General features: G+C 37.7%; 1 protein-coding gene across 1 annotated transcript in view; it reads right to left on the reverse strand.

Moving 5' to 3' along the window:
* LOC150084640 (synaptosomal-associated protein 25-like) overlaps positions 1 to 13,684 on the reverse strand; it is a 145,553-nt gene extending 131,869 nt beyond the window's left edge. The window contains exon 1 of the mRNA XM_090375380.1: positions 13,586 to 13,684. The gene's annotated coding sequence lies outside the window, so the exon portion shown is untranslated. The remainder of the gene's footprint in view (positions 1 to 13,585) is intronic.
* Positions 13,685 to 14,589: the final 905 nt, after the last annotated feature.

The following is a 14,589-nucleotide window of genomic DNA, read 5'->3' on the forward strand; positions in this document are numbered from 1 at the left end:
ATATGGCCTCACCTCTACGTGCCTGCTGCGAATGCCCGTATTTCTGGCATTTGAAGCAGCGAACGGGATTCGGAATATATGGTCTAATACGACAATTCAAATAGCCAGCTTTAATTGAGGCTGGTAAGTCTGGCGTACTGAATGTTAAGATGATGGATCTCGTTGGAGTGAGATTTCCATCTTTTTTAGTCATAATCCGTTTCACATTTGTAACTTTTTGACTACTAAGTTCTTGAAGTAGCTCTTCTTCGGAGACTGTAATTAGATCCCACTCACTGATTACACCCTTTGATGAATTTAAAGTTCTGTGTGGAATAATTGATACTGTGAGCCCACAAAATGATGTTGTGTTTAAGAGCCGCTCAGAGTGTTTAGTTTCAATGAGGAGATCTCCGGATTGTAGTCTTTTCACCATTTTTGGTGATCCAGTAATTGATTCCAAATATTTTTGAATCAAGAATGGTGATAATTTGCCTACAGGTTGGGAGGATAAAGAATGAATCACCAAGAAATTTGGTAATTCATCATGGCATTGAGGTTCCCTTCTAAGCCTTTCGGGCTGGTTGGTGTCACGGTCATTGTCAGGAATTTCTGACCTTGAGCAGCTTGATGGCTCTAAAGGTGGATAATTACTTGTATCCATGTTAGCTCCTTTTGGCCCTGGGGGTATATTTTTACCGCCCAGATTACCGGCCCCGTCGCGGGGAGGCAGGAGCAGTGCCGCTTGTGGCCAAGCGTATAGGTTAGTACAGTTAGTAAGACGAATTAAATTAAAGAAAAAGGTTCTTTCCTTCTTCTGGGCTCTTTTCTTAGTGCTTTTACGAAAGAAGGGCTACTTAACGGAAAAGTTTAATAAGCAAGGGAGAAAACAAAAGAGAACCTAGTCGCTTAGAGAAAAACACTTTTCAATCGCACGAGAATCACTTGGCCACGGAAACGCTTGGCACCCGGGGCCACAACACACGGAGCAAACGTTATGAAATGTGTAAGCAAATTATAAAAGGAAAGAATAATAGAAGTACAAGTATGCACTAAAATTATGCATAAAATATTTTACAAAAATTGCAACCTATAAAAAAAAAAATGTTGCACTCAAAGTAAATGAAATTCTGAAACAGGTAACCAAATAGACAGAGGAAATCTCTGTAAATTTTAATATATAAAATTATATATTAAAACTTACAATGAAAAGAACAAATTACCATCTTCAGGTTTCTTGTGCTTCATTTGTACTACAATGCCTTTCAATATCACTTAATTTGACCGTCAGCATGCATTTACAATATTTACAAAACATTTTAAATAATCACCATATAATTTGCAGAGCCAGTTCTTATATTTAGTATCTTTGATCCATTGATCACGAAAGTGTTGAATATATTTTTTGCTCATTTTGACAAAGGGCAAAATTACACACTATAATTTAATATGAAAATTCACAAACAGGGGGGGAAAAAATAGTTACCTATTCAAAGTAATTGAATCATCACAAATGAAAAAGGAGTTTAAGTTACTACATCTATGTTTTGGACAGGATACTTCAGTAATTCGAAAAGTGAACCTGCATAAAGTGACCCTCTACATTAGGAAAGTTAGACTACATATAGTTGAATTTCAAAGAAAGGAAGTTGAAGAGTTCTGAGTGATTGGTATACATTCATATTATAATATCTTTCAATGATCTCTAAGTGACCCAGCAACAAATTTTCAATAAAAAAAAATTACTGACATCACAGAGTAATAAAATTACAACTTGTTCAGTCAAATGGTAACAAAATGGAAAGAATAGCAAAAAAAAAAAATAATAAAAAATAAAATAAATATACAGCAATGAGTAACATATTAGTATCACAAACTATACGTTTGACAATTGCCAACATCATGGACCATTCATAACTTGTGAATGGTCTATCATGTAAACTTATAAAAACTGGAATAATAAAATCACTTATTACAGAATCGCTACAAGGTTGGCATTGCACGCACACAAACAAAATCAATGCATACTTCTCTATTCAGAGGTAAAGGTGCAGAAAAAATATAATTTTGAAATTCATATCTCTTCCTCTGTAAATCTGTTGATGATCTGTAAATGACCATCAACAAATTTTCAATAAAAAAAAATTTACTGACAAGAGAGTAATAAAATTACAAATTATTCTGTCAAATTGGAATTTGGGGAGTACAATGTGCACAGAAAGGATAGACAGGATAGGAAGGGAGGAGGGATTATGATATTAGTTGAGAAACACATAAAATCCAAGGTAATAAAATTACAAATTGTTCTGTCAAATTGGAATTTGGGGAGAACAATGTGAACAGAAAGGATAGACAGGATAGGAAGGGAGGAGGGGTTATGATATTAGTTAAGAAACACAAAATCCAAGGTAGAGAAGCCAGTCGACATCGCTGGACAGTGCAGTGTCGAGTCAGTTTGGTGTGACATAAGCATGGGGAGATCAAAATTGACAGTAGGAGTGTGCTATAGGCCGAATGACTCTGATGAGTATAATAAGAAACTGTACAGGGAAATAGAGTGGGCCAATAAATCAGAGAGTCTCATAATGGTGGATTTTAATTTCCCAGATACTAACTGGAATTTGTGGGTTGGTCACTCACACACTAGCAAGGCTTTTGTGGATTTATTGGATGATTGTTTTCTACATCAGCATGTTCGGGAGGCAACTAGAGGGAGTAATACTCTTGATCTGATTATTAGTAGTGATTCTTCATGCATTAAGAATCTGCAGATAAAGGAACCACTAGGTGGCAGTGATCACAGTGTGCTGAAGTGGGATTTACTCAAAGAGGTAACTACCATCAGGGGTAAAGGGAAAGGTTTTTACTTTCGTAAAGGCGACTACGATGGTCTGAGACAGTATTTAAATTCTATACAGTGGGTCCAACTGATGATATTACCAACAGCAAATTCAAAATGGGAAGCATTCAAAGAATTTATCTTGGAAGCTACTAGACTTTACATACCAACTAAGAAATATTGTTCAAGGTTTAGGCCTAAATGGATGTCAGATGAACTAATGAGACCTATGGCAGAGAAGAAAAATGCATGGAATACATATAAATTAATGGGTGACATGGAAGCCTATGATAGATATAAGCTGCTCTGTAACCAGCATGTCCTAATCTCCTTTGTAACCAAGTCACAAAGAAGATTAGGCAGGCAAAGGAAGGCAAACGCAGATTATGAGAAATCTTTCGCAAAGGATGCAAAGAAAAACAGAAAAGAGTTCTTTACTTATGTAAACTCTAGAAGGCAGGGGATGAATCAGATTGGTCCACTTGATATTGATTGTTCAACTGTTGATGATCCTGCTCAGGTAGCTAACAAACTAAATGAATATTTTGCATCAACATTCACACATGAGGAGTTATTCAGCGAGGGGAATGCCAGAGGTGTATTCAACTCTGGCAGTAAGCTAGATAATCTTGTAATAAATGAGAGTAAAGTGGAAGAGAAATTGTTGAAGATAAACACAAGAAAGGCACCTGGGGTGGATGGGATCTATCCAGTTATATTAAAGGAGGCAGCAAAAGAAGTAAGCAAACCCTGAGCCATAAATATGAGAGCTTCCCTGGACTCAGGGGAGGTACCCATGGACTGGAGATGTGCAAATGTGATCCCAATTCACAAAGGAGGATTAAGGGGCAACACAAGTAATTACAGACCTGTTAGTTTAACTTACATTCCAGGGAAATTAATGGAGGCACTGGTTAAAGAAGCACTACATGATCATCTAGACAAGACTTCAGTTATAGCTCGGACACAGCATGGTTTTGTTAAGGGAAAGTCTTGCCTGACCAATTGATTGGATACTATGATGGAGTCACAAAAGAACTGGATGCAGGGAATAACTTTGATATTATATATTTGGACCTTAGAAAGGCTTTTGATACTGTTGCACATGGAAGACTGCTGCACAAATTGGAGCAGTGTGGCATTGGAGGCAAATTGCTGCTATGGATAAAGGGATGGTTGAGGGGGAAAAGACAGAAAGTGGTAATCAATGGACACTACTCATCCTGGACTAATGTTATTAGTGGAGTTCCTCAGGGTTCAGTGTTGGGTCCATTGTTGTTTTCTGTATTTATAAATGATATTGATGATGGTATATCAAGCTGTAGCCGAGTGGGCAGGAGCGGGAGTGCAGTAACACACGCTCTTTGAGTAGACCGGGGTTCAAGCCCCTGACTGCTGAATACGGTCGATCTGCCAACCCGCACTGGACCAGCGTGGCAGATTATGGTCCATTTCCCTCAACATGAATTGTTGAGGAGGCTTCCATCCTGCAGTGGGTTGATAATGGCTGCACTTTACTTTTTTATACCAAGCTTAATGTGCAAGTTTGCAGACGATACAAAGGTTGACAGGGTTGTTAAGGACACTACTGACAGTATGCTGCTGCTGCTGCAACAGGATCTGGAAAGGTTGAGCAGATGGGCTGATAGGTGGCAAATGAAGTTTAACATTGAAAAATGTAGTAAAGTACTACATATGGGAAACAGAGTAACGTACCAAATCTAACTGAGATTGTATGTTATCACTTAGTATCGGTAGAACCCAGTACCATTCGAAACTCACCGCCATTGTTGTAGTATATTAGATCAATACGGAATAGCATAAAGTATATCTAGAACTTGATAAAGTAGGTATAATGTAAAACTAGATAGCATAATATGTAGCACTGTATTAGGAATCTGTTAACTTAGTACTGTCAATTAATCAATTAAACTTATAAATCTTATTAATTTTTATTTAAATTAAAGTGTATTTAAGTGGAAATAATGCCCCAGACTAGAGCAGAAAAACAATACGCACAAAGTAGTGGAAGTGCTGTGGTTTAGGAGAGAACCGAAGGGAGCAATTCTCCAACGCATCACAGTCTAAAAAAATGTGCAAAATGTAAAATGTTTGCAGATCTTTCTGGAACAGGACATGATCTAGCCATGGAGGATGTCTTTCTGTGTGCTAGTTGCAGAGTGTGAAGAAATTAGGTGGCAACTCAGCGTTCTGATGGGTGTCAGATGGACGAGAGTTTGAAGAGCCGGGTAGATGCCATTGAAGCAATTAAAATGGGGCCCATCAAGCTCTCAGCTGCTCTGCTCAACGCCAGAGCGCTCACTCCAGTGCACCAGTCAACATAGTGGAAATTTTCAGGGCAGAATGTGCGGTTCCCACAGGAGCTAGTTATTGTCGGTGACTCAATTGTCAATGAAACAGAAAATATTCTGTGCAAAAAGGATAGGTGAAATAGGATCAGGTATTTCTGCATTCTTATCAAAACTAAAGAACTGAAAGGTCTTGGGCAGGATACAGCTCAAAGACATGATGACAGATGGACTAAGAAAATAAAATAACAGAATGGTACCCAAGAGGAGCTAGAAGGAAACCTGGAAGACAACGACGGAGATGGACAGATGAAATTCACAAGTTCGTGGGTAGTAAGTGGATGGGCCATTGCACAAAACAGAAGAAACTGAAAAGTTGCTGGAGAAGCATTCATTCTGCAGTGGATTGAAAATGGCTGATGATGATGATGTTCTGGCAATGATCACAGTGTACTGATATGGGATTTACTTAAAGATATAACTACCATCTGGGGTAAAGGAAAGGGTCATTGCTTTCGTAAAGGTGACTGCAGTGGTCTCAGACAGTTTTTAAATTCTATACTTCGCTGCAGACGGGCTGCCAGGGCAGGTCATGGAGTCTTGTCATTGATGTATAGGAATTTTGCTAGCAGGGACAGGGAGGTGATAATCCTGTTATACAAGGCAGTGGTCAGGCCACACAGAGTACTGTGCACAGGTCTGGAGGCCTCATTTTAGGAAGGAAGTAGAGTTGCCAGAACGAGTACAAAGGGCAACAAGATTGGTCAGGGGAACAAAGGAGTGCTCTTACCAAGAAAGTTCTGCAAATTGCAGTGCCTGGAGAGTAGGCACCTGCGAGGTGATCTGATTGAGGTGTATAAGGCCTTGAATGGGTTGAATCCCATCATGAAGAATCCCATCAGCATTCAGCAAGCTGAATGCTGATGGGATTCTTGGTCTTGCTCAGACTAAGAACCTGAGGGGCACAGTTTCAAAGTGAGGAAAGATAGTTGTAGAATAGATGTGCAGAAATTTGTCTTTAGCCAGTGGGTAGTTGATTGGTGGAACAGGCTTCCATCTTTTGTTGTGGAAGCTAATAGCCTAAATAAATTTAAGGCTGAGCTGGACAAACATTTGGAACGAATGGAAGGATGAAATGGGAGGGTTTTTTTTTTTTTTTGGCTGATGCTGCATAAGCTTGCTTTCTGGCATCGTATGCCTCTAATAAAAAGAGTGGGACCAACTGATAATGTCACCAACAGCATGTTCTAAATGGGAAACATTCAAGGAATTAATCTTGGAAGCTACTAGACTTTTCATGCCAACTAAGAAATACTGTTGAGGCCCAAATGGATGTCAAATGAACTGATGAGACTTGTGGCAAAGAAGAAAAATGCATGGGACGCATATTTATCAGTCAACACAGAAGCCTATAGTAGATATAAGCTAGTCTGTAATCAAGTCACAAAGGAGGTTAGGCAAGCAATGGCAGATTATGAGAAATCTTTGGCAAAGGAAGTAAAGAAAAACAGCAAAGACTTCTTTACTTCAGAAGTTTATCAAACTCTAACAGAGAGTTAAATGATTTTGTAATAACTGAGAGCAAAGTGGAGGAGAAATTGTTGAAATTAACATAAGAAAGGGTGGATGGGATCTATCCAGTTATATTAAAGGAGGCTGCAAAGGAAGTAAGCAAAACCTTAGCCATAATTATGAGAGCATCATTGGACTCAGGGCAGGTTCCCATGTACTGGAGATGTGGAAATGTATCTCTAATTCATAAAGAGGGATCAAAGGGTGACAAGAGTAATTACAGACCTGATAATTTATATGTATCCCATGCACATGTCTCAATAGTTCATCTGACATCCATTTTGGTCAAAGCCTTTAACAGGTTTTTCTCCACTGGTATGAAAAGTCTAGTAGCTTCTTTAATTAATTTTTAGCATTAGCATTAGTTGAGGAATATGATGCAAGAAAGCAAGCTTACACAGCATAAGCCAAAAAAAAAAAAAAACCTTCCCATTTCACCCATCTGGTCACTCCAAATATGTCTAGTTCAGCCTTAAATTTATTTAAGCTATCAACTTCCACAAGAACAGATGAAAGTCTGTTCCAGCAATCAACCACCTGCTGGCTAAAGGCTAACTTCTGCACATCTATTCTGCATCTCATTCAGAATTTCCTGTTGGTAACATCAGTTGGTTCCACTGCATAGAATTTAAAATCTGTGTGAGAACACCGTGGTCACCCTTATGAAAACAAGAGCCTTTACACCTGATAGTAGTTATGTCTTAAATTAAATTCTACATTAGAAAACACTCTGATTGCTGCCACCCAGTGGGTCTTTTTCCTGCAGATTCTATTAATGCATGTAGAATCACTGCTGCTAACCAAATCAAAAGTACTGCTTCCTCTTGTTGCCTCTCTAACATGCTGCTGTAGAAAATGGTCATCCAAAAAATCGACAAAAGGCTTGCTGGTGTGCGAGTTTCCACCCCACAAATTCGAGTTAACATATCAAAGTTAAAATCTCCCATTATAATATGCTCTTATTTAGCATTAGGAGAGACATATGATGCAAGAAAGCAAGCTTATATAGCATCAGCCAAAAAAAAAAAAAAAAAACCCTTCCCACTTCACCCATCCAATAACTCCAAATTGTTTGGAGTTATTGGATGGGTGAGTTATGCTAGGTGATCTTGCATAACTTCTTTAACTAGTGACTCCATTATTTTCCCCAGAACAGAAGTTAAACTAACAGGTCTGTAATTACCTCTGTCACCCTTTGATCCCCCTTTGTGAATTAGGGTCACATTTGCACATCTCCAGTCCATGGGTACCTCCCCTGAGTCAAACGTAGCTCTCATAATTATGGCTAAGGGTTTGCTTACTTCCTTTAATATAACTGAATAGATTCCATAGACCCCAGGAACCTTTCTTATGTTTAACTTCAACAATTTCTCCTCCACTTTAATCTCAGTTATTATAAAATCATTTAGATCCCTGCCACAATTTGATAAACTTCTGGAATTCCTCTCCCTGAATAACTGAAGATGCAAAATACTGATTTAGTTTCTCAGCTACCTGAGCAGAGTCCTCAACAGTCGAACCATTGATATCAATTGGGCCAAGCTGATTCATCTCTTTCCTTCTAGAGTTTACTTAAGTAAAGAAGTTGTTGCTGTTTTTCTTTGCATCCTTTGCCAAAGAGTTCTCATAATCTGCCTTCGCTTGCCTAACTTCTTTTGTGACTTGATTACACACCAGCTCATATCTACCATAGGCTTAGGTGTCACCTGATGATTTATATGTATCCCATGCATTTTTCTTCTCTGCCACATGTCTCATTAGTTCATCTGATATCCATTTAGGCCTAAAGCTTGAACAATATTTCTTAGTTGGTATCTAAAGCCTAGTAGCTTCCAAGATTAATTCTTTGAAAGCTTCCCATTTTGAATTTGCTGTTGGTAACATCATCAGTTGGTCCCACCGTATAGAATTTAAATACTGTCTCAGACCACCGTAGTCACCTTTACGAAAGCAAAAACCTTTCCCTTTACCCGTGATGGTAGTTACATCTTTGAGTAAATCCCACATTAGCACACTGTGATCACTGCCACCTTGTGATTCCTTTATCTGCAGATTCTTAATGCATGAAGAATCACTACTGATAATCAGATCAAGAGTATTACTCCCTCTGGTTGCCTCTCGAACACCGTTGTAGAAAATAATCATCCAATAAATCCAAATACATCTTGCTAGTGTGTGAGTGACCAACCCAGAAATTCCAGTCAATATCTGGGAAGTTAAAATCCCCCATTACAAGACATTCTGATTTACTGGCCCACTATTTCCCTGTACAGTTGCTTATTATACTCTTCAGAGTCATTAGGCCTATAACGTGTCTGGGCAGGTTTGCCTACACTTTCAAATTTAACCCTAACTTGAGACTTATTTTCAGCATTGACCTATGCCTGTTAAGTAAATCTGCAGATCACTTTTTCTTAAGGTCATTAGTGCCATAGTGTACAACAATATCAGCTTTTGTGCCCTTAAAAGATAATATCTGCCCTACATCATCAAAATCATAAACTTTTACCCCTGGCAGACATAGCCTGGTTCTGTTCCACCTATCCTTTTTGCACAATATATTCCCCGTTTTCCTGACAATAGAGTCACTGACAACTAGTTCCTGTGGGACCAGCACATTCTGCCTCAGGGATTGCTGCTGTGCTGCCTGATGATCAAGTGGCAGCTTTGGCATTGTTGTGGGCAGCTAAGAGCTTGATGGGTCCCCCAATTTAAGTCCTTTGAGGGCATCTACCCTGTTTTTCAAGCTCTCATAAAGGCCCATAACAACACTGAGTTGGCTCCTAACTTCTTCCCACTCCTTACATCGAGCACACACAAAAACATCCCCCTTGGCAATATCATTTCCGGCTCCTGACAGTCCACAAACATCAAACAAGCAGTACATTTCAAAAATCTGTGATTCAGAGGACAACCACACCACTCAGTTCTCCCCTGAGCCACAGCACTCCTGCCACCTTGAGCCTTTTGCTTTGCTGCTCTGGTCCGAGGCAAGATTTCAATTCAAATACAATTAAAAATATTACACTAACCTTTTATCTCAATGCAGTAATAACAATATATATTTGAAAACGAAATGCACAAGGCATAATCCTTATGGGTTTTGGTAATTAACTGTATAATATCGGTGTAGATACACCATAGTTAACCCATAAATTTGTACTATGTATATAGTGTAAAAGGCATTGTTTTAATAGTATCTCATATTGTGGGTGCCTTCACAACAAGATAGCTGGTATTGCACTACTTCAAATAAATAATACTTCCCTAGTAGAGAAGACTACTGTAATTTATTTTCAGAGGATACCACCACCCAGACGATCGTTTCGAAGCTAATGGGCGGGCAGGTACCCTGGTAGTGCAACATGCCATCACAGTTGCGAGGTTATATCCACAATATGAGAGATGCCAAAGGGTGTTGGTAATAAAGTATTTGAAAACTAAATGCACAAAGCATAATCCTTATGGGTTTTGGTAATTAAATATATAATTTATGGGTTAACAATATATATATATATATATATATATATATATTTTAGTATCGAGTGTTACCGCCAACCAAGTTAATGTTATATGAATTTCATATCTCCTATCAAGTTTAAATTATATGTATTAAGTTAAAATGTTACGTTTGTAAATTCTAAGTCATTATATGTATTAAGTTAAAATGTTACATTTGTAAAATCTAAATCGTTATATGTATTAAGTTAAAATGTTACATTTGTAAAATCTAAGTCGTTATACGTATTAAGTTAAAATGTTACATTTGTAAAATCTAAGTCGTTATACGTATTAAGTTAAAATGTTATATTTGTAAAATCTAAGTAGTTATAATAGATAATAAATTTAACTATCTATTGCTACCTACGTGGTTTGAACTCTGGCGCTAGCTATTTGCAATTATAGCTATTTATGCCACACTATTTCTCTATATAGCTGTTTGGTGTACTCAAAGTTATGTCTATAACACACTCCTACTCTCAATTTTGTTTTTATAGGGCTTATATCACACCATACTGATTCATCATTGCACTGGTCACCCACGTTAAATGGATGCACTGCCTTAGATTTAATATGCTTCTTAACTAAGTGTACAGTGTTCTCCCCAGGACCTATCGAATGGGGGCACTGCCTGGTGAATTTAACTGACTGTCTGGCTAAAATTTAAGTGATTCTCACGGTACCGTATAGTACTGCTCACTGATCACAATCAATATTAATTCGAACATACTATGAGATCAAGATCAATGTGACAGGAGCATATGACATTAAATTATGAAATTAATTTTTGCTCTGGATTGCTCATTTATAAATAGTTTATAAAAAGTCACATTTATAAATAATAGAAAATTTTATAATGTTGCGAAGTATTACACTTCTCCACCCAGCTACTTCGTAATGCCACCCAGCTGGCAAAATTTTCTGGGGAGAACACTGGTGCATAACTACTCCACCCCTCCTGTCTTGTCTATCCTTGTATACATTGTACTCCCCATAATCAATTTCTGCAACTAAACACACACTACACTCTATTCAATTTCTGCATCACTTATGTCTGAGTGACATCATGTCTCCGCTATCCCTACAATGTCTGCATATGATGACTTAATCAGTACTTCAAATACATCAAATTTATTTACAATGCTCCTAGCATTATTGCACATGTTCTTACTCTTCGTTACCCTTACACAGCCCATGTATTCACTGGTTCAATGATGACCCACAGCAGGGCCTAAAATACCAAACACTTTTCTTTCCAGGCTGCTGCACATTCTAACAAAAGTAGTGCAAGAATCACTTTCACCTCTGCCTGTGGCTCTAGTTAAACTATTAGTCTGTGTATCCCCCCCAAACAAACAGTTTTCCAACCCACCTATCACTGCTTTCATAGCACCCCTTCTACTCAGGGGTTTTTACAGGGATGTATCCCATCCCTGTAAAAACAGTCTCTCCTGATAAAAAGCACAGACCACACTGAAAAAATTCTATGCCTTGCACATTCTCTCCATAGCCAAATTGATTGACAAGGCTCTCAACATATACTCCCTCCTATTGTGTCTGAGCAGAATTGCAGATCCTTTCAAATTCAGTCTAACTTGCGACTTTTTGCCAACATTTCCCAGGACGTGTTAAGTTCTCATATCTCCTACTCTTAATATCATGTGTGCCAACATGTACAACAATATCTGCTTTTTTTACTTTTGCCCAGCAGACATACCCCAGTCCTATTCCACCTATCCTTCTTGCACAGCATATTTCCCTGAAAATAGTCATCCCCATGGGACCAGCGCATTCTGCCTTGAAGCTTGCACTCTGTTACCTGGTGAACAAGTGTGAGCTCTGACATTGAGTTGGGCTGAGAGCTTGATGGGCCGTCATTTTAATTCCTTTGAGTATCTAAACTACTCCTCAAACTCTCATAAACACCCATCAGAACACTAAGTTGGTGCTTAATTTCTTCATATTCGTCACACTGAACACACACAGAGCCATCCCTCTTGGCTGTTAATTTCCTGTTCCATATTCTGAGTTTTCTTTGTGAAAATCTCCCTTCCCCATTAATAAAAGTTAGAGCTAGGACAGTTTCTTCACTGTACTGTGCATCCCTGTGGCCGTAGAGTCCACATTGAACTGAGCATCACTCTGGACCTGCAGACTTCCTCTCATTCAGCTTTCCTCCCAGTTATGCTTCAATTATCACAATTTTCATCAATTATGTCCAATATATATAAACATATAGTACTGTTTTGTTCCTTCAAAAGCAGGGGGGGGGAAGAGTCCTGAGGGGTGTTCGGTGATGAAGGCTGCACAAGGCCTTTGTTAAATTGATGGGAATTATCGGGCCTATTTTTAATAAAATTAGTTTGATAAAATTTAACAGAATATTTTAAAAGCAAATGATCCTTGACAACAAAAGAAGCTTGTTAATAAATCGGCAGCATACTCTAATCAAAAATATCTCAAAAAAAAAAAAAAAAAAAAAAGGCATAGCCGAATTTGAGACAGATTCAAGCAAAATAAGTGTGGGTTTTTTCATAGCCTTTCATTTTTGGCTAGTGAAAAACGGTTAGGTTAGTTTACGCCAGTAATTCGGGACGGATTCAAGCAAAAGAAGCCACTTTCTACCCATAAACTGGTGTATAACCAAAAAAAGAAAAATAAAACTACTTTCATGTTTATTTTATCTCTCCAACCAGTTTGGATCTTTCATTGTTAGCGTTTACGCCATCAACTGAGGCATTCTAATCAAATGTAAATTCTTTAAGTATTGGTTACACACTTTAGCAAACTGATTAAATTACAAAATTCTGCAATAAAGGGGTTTCAAAAAAAAAAAAAAAAAAAAAAAAATTCCGGTTAAGTGAAAAGACAACAAGAAAAATAATCAGCAGTGCTGTATAGAAGCGCATTCCATTCTAACTCATCTTTTATTTGTAATTCACAAAATGATACATCTCGGTAACTAATACGATAAAATCTGCAATCACTATAAATAAATGAAATAAATAAAAATTAAAACATCATTCTAGCCCATGAAAGATGTAGCATTAACAGATAATTATTTATTTTTTAAAGTCTAAGGTACGAGCAATGATGACGCCTACTTTCAACTCAGATATGGTTTATCCCTTTCACATTAAAAATTATTTTTCTGATATAAAAATAATAAGGAATGATAAGCATTCATTCCCTGAACGCAATTCTTAAAATATAGGAAACATGGAAAATCTTGGAACACTTACAAATATCAGGTATCAAAAATAAAGGTAAAAACAACCACTTCGCAATTGTAGTTGGTGAGTTCCTTATCAGAAGTAAGGCTTTCCATTTTTAAGATATTTCATTAGCATTAAAAAAAATCTGAGAAATATATTCGCTTACTCACCTAAAAACTACTAGACCTGGAATTTTAATTAATTCAAGCAAGTTTATTTTGAACGATTTACCGGACAAATTTTAAAGGACTCGTCATTGGACAACAAGCTTAATAAAAAAAAAAAAAAGAAAAAAAGAAACGGATGTTGAACCGCAGTACTTTAATTATATCCTCGAACACCCGGCTCTGATGTTTCGATTTTGGGAATAGATGAACCATACTGTAAAAAAAAAAAACAACAACAAAAAAACCCCCAAAAAACCCAATAACTATTGTTAGAGGAGAGGGGAAAGAATAACATGACGCCATTCATTACAACTAAATAATACACAAACAATGCACACCTCACAACAATAGATAACGAGACACAAATTCGACGAAGTGTTCCCAGAAAAAAACTATTCAATTTTTTCTTTTTTGTTTCTACGATCCAAAAAATATACATGTTCTTCTAAAACAGATACAGAATTTAATGAGCAGTTTTTATTTTTATTGTTTTAACTGTGTATGAAATGTTTATTCATGGATAAAACTATGGGACCGTTTAAATTAAAGAAGTAAATTATATTAGGGTTGAATTTGAAAGTGTCTGCAATTTTGCTCAGACACGATACGAGGGAGTATATGATGAGAGCCTTGTCGATCAATTCGGTCCTCAGGAGACTGTGCAAGGCTCAAGGGATAGAATTTTTCTCTGCCTGGTCTGTGATTGTTAACAGTACAGACTGCTTCTACAGGGATGGGATACACTTAAATAGAAAGGGTGTAGGAATATTTGCTGATGCTATCGAGGCAGAGTTAGGTGGGCCAGAAAACTGCTAACTCAGGGGGATACACGGACTAATAGATTAACAGTAGCCGCTGGCAGAGGCGAAAGTGATTCTTGCACTGCTTCGATTGAAATGCAATTGAGCAGCAGCCTGGAAAGCATGGCAACGAGAATTTCCAGGAGTGCTGGGAGTCATAGTGGAACAAGAAAATACACGGGTTGTGTTACGGTAACTAAGAGTAGA

The sequence above is a fragment of the Mastigoproctus giganteus genome, chromosome 6, assembly GCF_048544385.1.
Source record: "Mastigoproctus giganteus isolate SK-2022 chromosome 6, ASM4854438v1, whole genome shotgun sequence".
Lineage (NCBI taxonomy): Eukaryota > Metazoa > Arthropoda > Arachnida > Uropygi > Thelyphonidae > Mastigoproctus > Mastigoproctus giganteus.